We start from the raw sequence: 12,004 nt of genomic DNA, 5'->3' as shown, positions 1-12,004 counted from the left end.
CAGGTGTTAATCATCAATCCATCCTCTGTACCTAGCACAGTTCTTAATACAGTGTTGAAATCTGGTGATCAAGCCGAGGGCCGTGGCTCACGCCTGTAATCCCAGCACTTTGGGAGGCTGAGGCGGGCAGGTCACAAGGTCAAGAGATTGAGAACATCCTGGCCAACATGGTGAAACCATGTCTCTACTAAAAATACAGAAAGTTAGCTGGGTGTGCTGGCATGTACCTGTAGTCCCAGCTACTTGGGAAGCTGAGGCAGGAGAATCACTTGAACCCAGGAGGTGGAGGTTGCAGTGAGCCGAGATTGCACCACTGCACTCCAGCCTGGTAACAGAGAGAGACTCCATCTCAAAAAAAAAAAAAAAAAATCTGGTGACTAGTCAAAGAAATAAATACATGAGCATTGCTCTTTTTAGAGACTAGAGCTAAATAAAATGTGGCTCCCGCAGTAAGGACCAGTAAGGACAAGAATCTGTGTTCAAAGATAACTGTAATGGGGAGGAAGACTCCAGTGAGGACTGTGATCTGGGTAAAGGCAACGTGTTTGGGGAAAGGAGTCTAAAAGAAGAGGTGCCTCGACTGGACTAGAATATTCTGGAAGGGTTTCCTGCAGATAGGGGCTATAGCTCGAGGTGGAGGAGAGTGAACATCCCACTGCCAAGAAGCCTGTGAGCTGTGAAGAAGGGAGCCCAGTGTCCTTCACTTTGGGATCTGCTGAGATCACACGTACTAGGGGGTGGGTAGTGGTTGGACATGAGGGGTCTCTGGAGTGGCAGCTGTGACAGGGATGGCTTTAAGATCTGTGAAAGCCAAGCTACTGACGGCTCCCAGTCTTCTAGCTATGCTGAAGCAGTGGGACCCGTTTTCCTGTGTGGCTCTTAAGTCTGCTCTGAAAGTAGTTTCCTGCCAGGCCACGATGCCTGTCCCAGTCCTGCAGGGGGGACTCCTTGCCCTCTGCACCTTGTGCCACAGCCCCCTGTATCCTCTCTTCCACCACATTTCCACATTCCTGGTCACTCCCGCTTGCCTGCCTGTCTTTCCTCCTAGGATGTGAAGACCCCTTGGATGGGAACTGGAACTTACTTGTGATTGAATCCACAGCAAGCCACCCAGGAAACGTGTGTGGCTGAATACATGAAAGAATGAGTGAAGAAAGATGGTCTGAAGGCCATAATCAGAATTCAACTGCCTCCAGCCTGAGGTCCTTCCAGGTAACTACTTAGAAAGAGAGAAAGAGGGAAGGAAGGGAGGGCATGTGGATGGGTGGTAGGGGAAAGGGTGAGAGGATAGGAAGAAGGAAGGAAGGAAACAAGGAAGAAAGAGAAAAGGAGGAAAAAAGAGGGTGGGATGACGGGAGGGGAGGAATAAAAATTGTTCCACCATGGTGACACTCAGTTTAATAAAGATATAGCTAAAGATCTCATGCTACGCTTGCAAGTTAAAAGAAAGGCAATTTGAGTTGACAGAAAAGTGAAATATGTCCTCAATGATGCACAAATTAACTTCTAAAAAAGACAGCAGGATTTAAGAAGAGCCTGCCTCCCACTGCTAGGATGCAATGGCCAGGGACTTACTTTCACGATGAGAAGCCTGCAGAACCATCTCTGCTCTGGCCTCTTGAAGCAGCCAATCAGCTGCAGGAGGCTGAGCTGTGTGAGAAGTCCAACTTCAAGGACAGACGTTGCAAAATAGCCATGTCTCCCCACCAAGCGGAGGTGTATGCTCATTTTATGGATGCTCCTTGATATGGCTTGATGGTGTCCCCACCCAAAATCTCATCTGGAATTGTAGGTTCCATAATCCCGACATGTCGTGGGAGGGACGTGTATGGCAGGTAACTGAATCATGGTGGCAGTTCCCCCATACTGTTCTCATGGCAGTGCATATGTCTCATGAGATCTGATGGTTTTATAAATGGGAGTTCCCCTGCACAAGCTTTCTTGCTTGCTGCCATGTAAGACATGACTTTGCTCCTCATTCACCTTCCTCCTTGATTGTGAGGCCTCCCCAGCCATGTGGAACTGTGAGTCAATTAAACCTCTTTCCCTTATAAATTACCCAGTCTTGGGTATGTCTTTATAAGCAGCATGAGAATGAACTAATACACTCCTTTAAGTCAAAATTCCAGCTGAAGGAATTTCGAAGAACACTGAAGGCTGGGAGACTTCCATGCATTTTCAGGAGTGCATTTTCAGGTATTTACTGCCTCCACCCCTGAGCAGGAGAGCCAGCAGGTAGTGCTGTCCCAGGAGAGGACATGATTCTCTTCAGTACCTTTTCCTAATGCATAGCAGAGCAGACACAGAGGACTCTGACACTGAAATCCCAAGGAGACTCATTCCCCTGCTTTCAAAAGGCCTTCATCTAAGTCAAATTCTCATGATCCGATAACTACACTAACAGCAGCCATCTGCTGAGTGTCAGCCCTGCACTCGATACTACGTTAAGTGCTACACGCAAATGCTCTCATTTAATTCTCACCATTACCCTCCAGTAGGTTAGTTTGAAGAGTTACTATATTGTATATTTCCGCTAAATTGGAGAGCTTTTCTTTGGGCAAATGCAAGAGCTTGCAGTTAAGTACTTTATCCACTAAGGGGCATTATCATCTCACATTAAAAATTCCAGACCTGGTCAGGTAGGTACTTAACACAAATGTAGAAATTTGTGAAAAAAGGACAAAGCAGAGGTATCAAGTTCAACATCCTGAATATTTTCTAAACGTGATTCCCCTGATTTGTAAAAAGTGTTTAAACTCACAGTTGTAGTAGCCAATACTTACTAATATAGTAACTCAATTCCCGCTTCAAGATCATTTCAAAAGCATCTGTTTTGACCGTTTGCCAGAAAATGGGGCTATGACATTTGAGAAGGAAACATGAATAGACTTAGCCATTTGGCTTAGTAATTATCCTCTCCAGCCCCTTCAACTAATTTCTTAAGTCACGTTTTCCACTGAGGAAAACATCTGTGTTGTGGCTGAATCAACTTCACTCAAGTTAAGGATAAAAAGAAAGGTTGGAATCCTACCACGAGCTTATCAGGATGAGTTTCTATAACTCATTTAAATAAAACCCCCACTTAAAATTGTATTTTAGGTCTGGAAAATACTCTGGAAATGGACATGCACATAGTTGAAGACCCTCAATTCATGATCTGTACCCCCGAGCCTGCTCTTCTGGAAAGACGGGAGATGGACAAAGGTACAAGTTGCTCCCATGGAGGATGTCCCTGCAGGAAATCTGCAATCCAAAAGAGAAGACAGTAAAGTCCTTGTGGAACTTCCCTGTTTAGATTGATAAGCCAAGACCACAATTAAACCAAACAAACAAATGCACAAAGTTTGTCTCCGAATTTCTGTGTAAGCCCAGCCTGGCTCCTGATGACTCAGCCATGCTCTATCCTGATTTAAACTTTCCCCTGTCGTCGGGGTTCCCAGGCTGCAGTCTGTGGCCACAGAGCCCTCTACATTTGAACACTTTGCCTTTCACCCTCTGGAGAGCTTGCAAGCCTCCCAGACAGATCAAGCACTGTTTGGGCTATTTCTTCATTCCACTTGAAGACAGCAAATTGTGATTCCAACATGAGGTCTGAGTTGCTCCCCAGCTCATATCATCTGACAACCCAGCTCAACTACACAAAATAACCTCAGGTCCTCTGGTGCTCAGTGGAGGATGGAAAATACACTGAGCAGGGAGTGTGGTCACACCGGTCACCTGCCACGTAGCAGCTGTATGGCCTTGGCAAGGTGCCACATCCCTCTCCACGGCTGCCTTTTCTTGAATGCCTACTAGATGCCAAGCTCTTTGCTGGCTCTTACTCATCTTTAAAATCTCTCTGCAGAGTAGTGTTTTTAGATAAGGAAACTGCGGCACAGCAAGATTCTGGAACTCATGAAGACCGTTCCCTTCTGTGTGACTCCATTAGATGGACTGAATCTGGCTCCACACAGGAGCCAGTAGTTCTTGTCCATAAAGGAGCTCTGGCAATGAATTCTGCACAAATTGTTTCTAACCATGAAATACAAAAGGGATTATTTTTTTTTCTTTGAGTGTTCTAGGCTCTTACTGCTCTCAGCATGGTCTGGAGACTGGCACCCACCTGGGAGCTTGTTACAAATGCAGTCTCCCAAGCCCCACCTCAGAACTGCTGAACGCAAGTCTACGTTTTAATCGAGTCCTCAGTGGCCTCGAGTTTGAGAACCACTGCACTTGACTAAAGATCTGAAGTCCCAGTGTCATATACCCTTTGTTTCTGCATCCCCCAAGTACCCAGTGGTTGTTTTAGGATTGGTCCCTAAATCGGGAGTTCCTCTCCTACTGGTTTAGTATGCATTTGGTTTTACAAATGGGCCCCTTTATTTGTCCCACTTGGCCCAAATGAAAGTTTACATTGTAACCAGGGATAGGAGTTACTGAGCCCCCACTGCAGGCTGGGCTTTGTACTAAGTGCTTTACATACAATATTGCAGTCCTTGAGCTGGACTAGATGGCTATGAAGTCTTCACTCTTTCCACAACCAACACTACCTCCACTCTCGCAGCCTGCTTCTTCACCTGCAAATGGGATCGCACAGAGATAGACCCAATGATCCCTCAGATCCCTCCAAAACTAAGCCTTATGAAATTTCCAAGGTTCAACTCTCCACAGAAATCTCTGTTACAATAGAAAATCTACCTCGCTAAATGCAATGCAAAAGCAGAGAACAGTCAGCCTACTTATTGCCGCTATTACTGAATGTTACTGTAACATTTGGTGGCTCAGTGACCAGACAGCTGGTCTTTCTGAACCGAGACCAGCAGCTCTACCACTGGGATGTCCCTGGTGCAAACTGGGAGGTGCAGACAGGACACAGGGCAGGCGCCCTCCGCAGGCCCAGGGTTGGCATGGTGACGCCTGGGACCATCTTCACTCAATTCTTTGCTTCCGTTTCACTCGATTGTTACTGTGTGAGATCTTGCCCCAGAAGGACAGAGCAATCCTGAGGGCGAGGCCTGATGTCAGGGGAGAACAAGCCAGTCTTTGTCAGGTCCCTCAAGGGGACGAGGCCAGCCTGGCTCAGGCTGCACACAGAGGAGGCCTGTGCTCACTCAGCCGTAGAGTGGTGGCCTGCTCCATCCTTCATGGTGGGAACCCGCCACTTGAACATTCTACATCCCCCTCCTCCTGACTCCAGGGCTGGGCAAAGTGGAGGGATCTGCTCCTGGGGCCTGCAGGAATTTGCACTGAAAAGGCTTCAAGCAGAACTTACTGCTCACACTAGCACCAAAAACTCTTTGTTGAACAATTCCTCTCCCTTTGGCTGGTTTCCCACTGTCCCATTCACAATGGCATCCTTTCCTACGTCACCCTTTGTCAACTCTCCAGCCTTCCCTGGCTCCCCCGGGCTCCTGCTTCCACACTGACTCTGGGCCTCTCACTCCCTCTGAGAGGACTCCTCGCTCAGAGGACCATCCTGCCTCTGGTCTCCTAAGGCCTTTCGTTGGTTGTCTGAAGGGCACAGATAGTGTCACACACTAGGGATGTCTGCTGGGTGTTCATCCTGATAACTGTCAGGATGCTGGCCTCGGCTTTGCAACTCAATCATCCAGGAGATGCTTCACAAATGGTCAGCAAGTGTTTGAACCTACCTTGTACTGCAGACGCTTGCTTCTAATAGAAAATTCAACTGAGGCTTTAAGTCAAAATAAAAATCGGTCATAATCACAGAGTCCTTACAATGCTCCAGGCACCTTTCTAAATGCTTACCTGTATTAACTCATGTAGAGATCACAGAACCCTTACAAGGTTGGTGCTATTAGTCTTCTCATTTTAGAGATGAGGAAATTGTCCTATGAAGAGGTTTGATAACTTGCCCAAGAGCATCAGCCGGTAGGGGGCTGAAGAGGATTCCAATCTAGGCAGTCTAGCTCCAGAGCCTGGACTCTTAACCGCAGCACTACAAAGGATTATATCAAGACCACAATTAAAGCAAATCTTACCTGAAGCCCACTAACATGTACAATATTTGTTATATGGGGGTCCTGAGACTAGGTACATGTGCCTCTGCAAATGTCATCAAGTTTCTAGGCTCCTTGTATTACACGTTATAGCAACTGAAGACAATTGATAGATGGCCGTTCCCCTCTTCCTTGATGTGCAGCATAGTAAAGCCTTCAGGTCTGGAGACAGGAAAGAACTGAGGTACGAGAAAGAAGGTCCTAAGAGGGGCACTGATGACCAAGTGGGGATCTTAGAGGAAACACTGGCCAAGTTGGTTTCAGCAGTCACAATTCTTCATAACTCCTCTGCTAGTGTGCACCTGGTTCCAACCCCCAGACTCTACCTACTTCTGGGTCAGTGCAGTGTCCATCCTGGGGCCAGTGTGCTGCCAGCTTATAGCTCCAAACAGAGAAAGGCAGGTTTGCCATCAGGCCTAGGCTAAAACCCTCTGCCAAGCTGGTTCTCCTGGATTCCAACCCAAAGAAGGAACAAAGACAGGGTTGGAAGAAGGAGAGAGAACTGAAACCAAGGAACTGAACATTGTCGCTATGCCAGAGCTCTCAGCATAGGGCTGGTAGCTGCCTCATTCAGGCCTGCAGCCGGGAGGGTGGGGTACAAGCTAGCCCCACTTCACTTTGTGAGCCAGATCAGCTGTTGTCTGTTGAGGGCTGACAGAGGCCTTGCCTGCCATGAAGAGGTGAGGGGTAATTTATCTCCCTCCAGCGGGGCTTCCTGTTGGTGGTGGTTTCAGTGCAAACCCCACATCAGGGTCCCGCCAGGCCACGTGGGATTCAACAGGACTCAAGGACTTTTTTGGGAGTTGGGTGTCTTAAAGACAAGTTTAGAGATGGAAGAAGCTGCATGATCAAGCCCAATTCCCTCATAGTTATGACGAAGGGAGGAGGGCTGACCAAGGTTAATTGGTGAGTCAGTGGCAGTTTGGACCAGAATCCACGTTAACCCCAGATAGCATGGCCACTTTTTGCTTTTTGTTTTTCTTCCGCTCTCCCTTTTTGTTTATTTTTAAATCTGTATCCCTGTTGTATCAAGAAAGTGTGACAGAGGCAGCACTGTGGGGTTTTGAAGGAGAAAGGAACTCTTTTCAGCTGGGCTATCAAGTCAGGCTTCTTTGGGGAGGTGGCCTTTGGTGTGGATTCTGAGGACATGGAGGACTACAGAGCCCAGGCCAGGATGAGAGTGTGCTAGAAGCTGGCTCAGTGCAGGAGCAGGGGCAGGAGGATGCTGCCTCTGAAAAGAACACTGCCCCTTTCTCCCCTCACTCCCTTTTCCCAGCATCTTCTCTTTCTCCTTTTAAACTATCCTTTTGAACTTCACTTGATGTAAAAGGAATGCTCACTCCCCCTGGCTGAAGCCAGGGTTTTGGAGAGAATGGGGTCAGAGAAAACATGTGTTGAGGTCTACTTCTCCTTAGAGGAAGAAGAGAAGAAACCCAGGTCATAGGTCTTGCCTCCAGCCCAGTCCATTAGGAAGAACAAATAGGGCCCCTAAGAACAAGAAACCAGACAGCCCTGGCTGTAAGGGGGGCAAGTGGTTCTAAATGCAGTTTGGTAAAGGGCATGTCATAGAGCTGCCCTTGTCTCCAAAAGAGTCCATCAGAGCAAAGCACTCACCCCAAAGCCCCTCGCTGTTAAGATTTAGAGATGATTCTGTAAGGAGGGATGACTGCCCAGTCTCTAGAACTAGAACCAGCTTCCTTGTAAGGTGGTGAGTTCCCCATTCCTGGAAGCATGTGAGTGGACACCGAAGGGAAAGATGTAGCTTTCAGAGGGCTTCTAGACATATGCTGCTCTGACCTCACTGCTTGCCCAGTCCTGCATTCTGGAGTCTAGGTGAGACTCAAGTCCAAACACAATGCTTAGTTTCATAGTTTCCTCCTTGGTCTGCCTGAAGCCCCATCTGCTTGTGGAGAGGATGATACACAGCATGAACAGTGCAAGAGGGGACAATTAGACAAAAGTTTTGATCCTGATGTCCTCATAGCTGTGGGCTTTGGTCAAGCCATTTCCTCCCTGAGTTTCAGTCTCATCTTCTGTACTTGGTCCCAGGCTACCTCCTGGAGCTTGTGAACATCCAATACCATGAAGTGCAGAGATCTTGGCACATCCGGGGAAGTGTGCAGGTGAAAGATTAAGTCTAGCGCATCCATTCATCTTCCAGCCAGCAGGGGTGATGGGAAGTCAACTGCACCATGCTCTGAGCTAGGTTCTAGAATAAATTCTACATAATGTACACATATATACATACACACATATATACTCATATATACACACACGTACATGCATATGTACATACACATGTACATAAAACCCTCTGTGTGTGTATGTATGTGTGTATATATATATATACACACACACACATATACGTATTCCACCCCAAGAGTTCCGAAAAGAAAGTAGCAGGGGAAATACAGTTTTCACTTAGAAGAAGCAGACTCGGGTCTCTGCAAAGCTGCATTTTACCACCAGAGAGCTATGGTGCAATCCATGCTGTTAAATCAGTGTTTCTGGATGATGAAGACGAATTCCTCCTCCTCTTCTTTCTACTTCTTTTCTTGGTTCTCTTACCCTATTCTGCTTACTAACACCTCCATAGGGTCAGAGAAAAGATCAATTCAAATTAGTCAATTTGCTTCTTTTTAGTCACTGTTGGGAACAAAGTGGGAGGATGAGGAGGTGGCTACTAATGGATTTTTGAAAAGCAGAGTTGAGGCATTATCTGAGCATGAGGAGCAGGCTGGCTATTTCCTCCTCACCCATGACAGAGAAACCAATGTTGGCCCTTATTTATAGAGTGCAGTTCTGTACCTGAGTATCTCTCTTTCAGCTCCCAACTCCTACTCATCCTTCAATGCCCAAATCATACGGCTCCTTTTGGAGCCTTCTCTGACTGTCCTGGGCAGAGAACACATTCCATCCTCTGCATCCACATCGCTTTGTTCATGTCTGGGTTCTTATCTGCCATGTGCTCCTCTGACTGTTGGCTGCCTTTGTCTTTGTCACGTGATTAGAAACTCCTTGAGGTGCTGACCATGTCTCATTTGTCCTGATGTTCACGGCCCAACACGGGGTGTGGCCCTTGGTAGATACTCAGATATTACCTGTTTAATGAGTGTGTAATTTCTAAAAGAACACTCTGATTTTAGTATTCAGTGGAGACGGTTAAGGAACGGATATTACTCATTCATTTTCTGATGGGAAGAAAATGTAACAAGACCTAAATCCCATCATTTCTACTAGAATAGTTAAGTTTTTGCCAGCCAATTCTATGAGAAACAAAACTTACGTTCTAACCATTTCACAGCTATTTGTGTACTAAGACTGGGCATGAAATGATGATGTTTAACATTCATTACAGCACCAATGGTGGGAAGGGTCATTGTCTGCATCTACAACCCGTGGCCATCTCATTCAGTTGATCTGTGTGAACTTATTTTACAGCCAAGGAAAATATAATCTTATAATAATATATGAAAGAGGTATAAAATAAGCATTTTAAGGAACTGGGGTTTCAAATAAAATTAGGCTCTTTGCCTCTTAAAACTCCAATCTTATCGACTCATCCATTTTTGCTTAAAACTGTGAGCAGCTCTGAGCTGTCCTCAAAATAGACTCAAACCACTTGGCTTGGTCTGGAAAATCCCTCATTCATACCCTTGCTTCCCTCCCTAAGTGAGTCCCTTGGTCTCTCAGACTCACCTCTCCAAATTCCACAGTCTCAGGAAGGAGGTGAAGGTGCACAGTGTTCCCCAAGGCACAGCTCTTGCCTATGTATCTCCATCTCCCGGCCTGGAAATTCCTAACACCCTTCCCTGAAGCATCTTGACCTCTTTGCTTGATACCTGCCTGGCTATATCTCATCTCCAGGACTGAGTGCAGACAACCTACTCCTAGGTAGCTTCCGTGGTTGCACCCCTCTGTCTGGGTCAGGGGACTCCTTCTCTGAGCTCCCCAAACACCCATTCCTACTGCAACACTGATGAAAGTGTGTTGTCTAGCCATTAGTGTGTCTCCTCGTAAAACCAGAAGCAACTCAACCGCAGGGGCTGACCTAGTCCTCATTTATCCCCAGTGCCTGGTGCAGCATTCATATAGAAGAGGCACTCATATATTTGCTGAATGAATGATCCTCCTTCTACCCTGAAGGCAAGAAGCAGACTGAGGTCTCTGTAAAGCTAGACCAATTGTCTAGATAGACCAATTGTCTACCATGTAAGTAAATTCCAAGAGAACAGGTAAAAGTGACCTGTGGGAGGTTCCAGTGGAAAATTCCTACTCTAACAAATTGGCTCTATGATGATCAAATTAAGACAACTGTTTACTTCAACTTACTTTATCGATGCAACTTCCTCAAGAAGCCTTGATAGCACCAGGCCATGGAGTCCTAAGAAAGGGACCGAGACTCATTAATCTGCAGTCTCAGTAGCTAGGGCCCAGTAAAGATTTTTGAATGAATGACTAACACAACATTGGGTAAGAGCTCTGGGGAAGAGAAAGGAGGGGTAGAAGAATCTCCAGAAAAGCCAGTCAGAACATAAACGCCCAAGTCCTTTATGCCCTCGCTTCATTCCACAGGCTCCTCATTCCTTCTGCTCCAATCTTACTGGTCACTCAAGGTTGGGTAAAGCCCAAGCACATTCCCTGCTCAGAGCTTTAGTTTTGGCTCTTCTTTCTAGCCTTGCTCCCTCACTTTCTCCAGATCCTGCCCAAATAATGCCTTATCCAGAGGTGTTCCCTGGCACTGTATATAAAACACTAATGCCCATTTCCCTCAACTCTCTAGCTCTCTGACTTAGCTTTATTTTTTTCTGCTTTACTTTTTTCATAGCACCTAATACTGCCTGATGTAATACATGCATGTGTGTTACTTGTTGATGATCCCTTGACTCTACTTAAATGCAAGCTCCTTGAGAACAAGAACTTGGTTTTGTTCTGTCCTGTATCCCTAGCATCAAGATCAGCACGAGCCACCCACTGCATGGTTCATGTTCCATGAACATCTATTGACTGAATGAATGACGGGATGAATGACTGCCTTAGAAAAGGTAACAGGCAAGGAAGAAAGCCCTGAATGAGCATATGCTTGGACCCTGACTGTCTTGCTGAGTGCCAGGCCAGGACACCTGCCCCAAATCAATTGACCCTTACTCTTGGTCTTGGATGTAAGCTAGTCTGAAGGGAAAAAGCCACCAGGAGGGAGTTAGTTTTCAGCTAATACCTCATGAGACAAAGGGGTAGGAAAGTAGTGGTTCTAACTTTGGGTATGGCAGAGAAAACCTTCCAACGGCCAGGTTGGAGAGGCAATCTGGCTAAAGTCCAGGTGAGAAAAGGCTTCTATGGATGAAGAACTCTGAAATAAAAAAGGCTGTTAACAGTTTCTCTCCTTTTTAAATTGTTGAGACTTAACAGTATTTGTGGACAAGGCCTGTCCTAGATTTTAGGCACAAGGCTCAAATGAAATCCAGATATGGGATCAAAGCTATATTTAAGTAGCTCTTAAAAAGGGTGGGTAGGGAAAGGAGCTGGTATTTGCTGAGGTCTCCTATAAGCAAGAAACCATGCTCATGCATGATCTCACTTAATCCTCAACGCCAGCTTATAACATGGAGTGTACTATCCCTACCTTACAGGTGGGGAAACAGCAGCTTGGGGATTTAAAATGGTGATTTAAGCAAAATCACTGAGCCAACACATAGCACAGCTGAGATCTGAAGTCAGGTGTGTCTAAGTTGCAAAGCTTTTCTCCTTCCTCTGAATTATGCTATAGCTCAGAAACTACTCTAGAGAAAGAAACCACAAGAGGAAGAAAGGAAGCAGGCATGAGATAAACATGTTCCCCAAGAATAAGAGTCTGGCATAAGAAACAAGTCTGGGTTAAGACAATCCTGGGAATGCAAAACGAGCTTTAGATATCACCTGGTCTTACCTTCTGTCCTATGCTTAGCTTTATGAAATGCTTTTGCTTCTAGTTTTCAAGAAAAGTCAAGGTATCTAGCTGAAAAAGA

General features: G+C 46.2%; 1 protein-coding gene across 8 annotated transcripts in view; it reads right to left on the bottom strand.

Moving 5' to 3' along the window:
• CYRIA (CYFIP related Rac1 interactor A) overlaps window positions 1-12,004 on the bottom strand; it is a 109,516-nt gene that overhangs the window by 54,704 nt on the left and 42,808 nt on the right. For 3 of the 8 annotated variants that reach the window (XM_077958322.1, XM_077958321.1, XM_077958323.1), the window contains one exon: window positions 10,332-10,383. The gene's annotated coding sequence lies outside the window, so the exon portion shown is untranslated. 8 annotated transcript variants of the gene reach the window in all.

This window comes from Macaca mulatta, chromosome 13 (genome assembly GCF_049350105.2).
Source record: "Macaca mulatta isolate MMU2019108-1 chromosome 13, T2T-MMU8v2.0, whole genome shotgun sequence".
Lineage (NCBI taxonomy): Eukaryota > Metazoa > Chordata > Mammalia > Primates > Cercopithecidae > Macaca > Macaca mulatta.
This window is presented reverse-complemented; position numbering and strand designations above follow the sequence as displayed.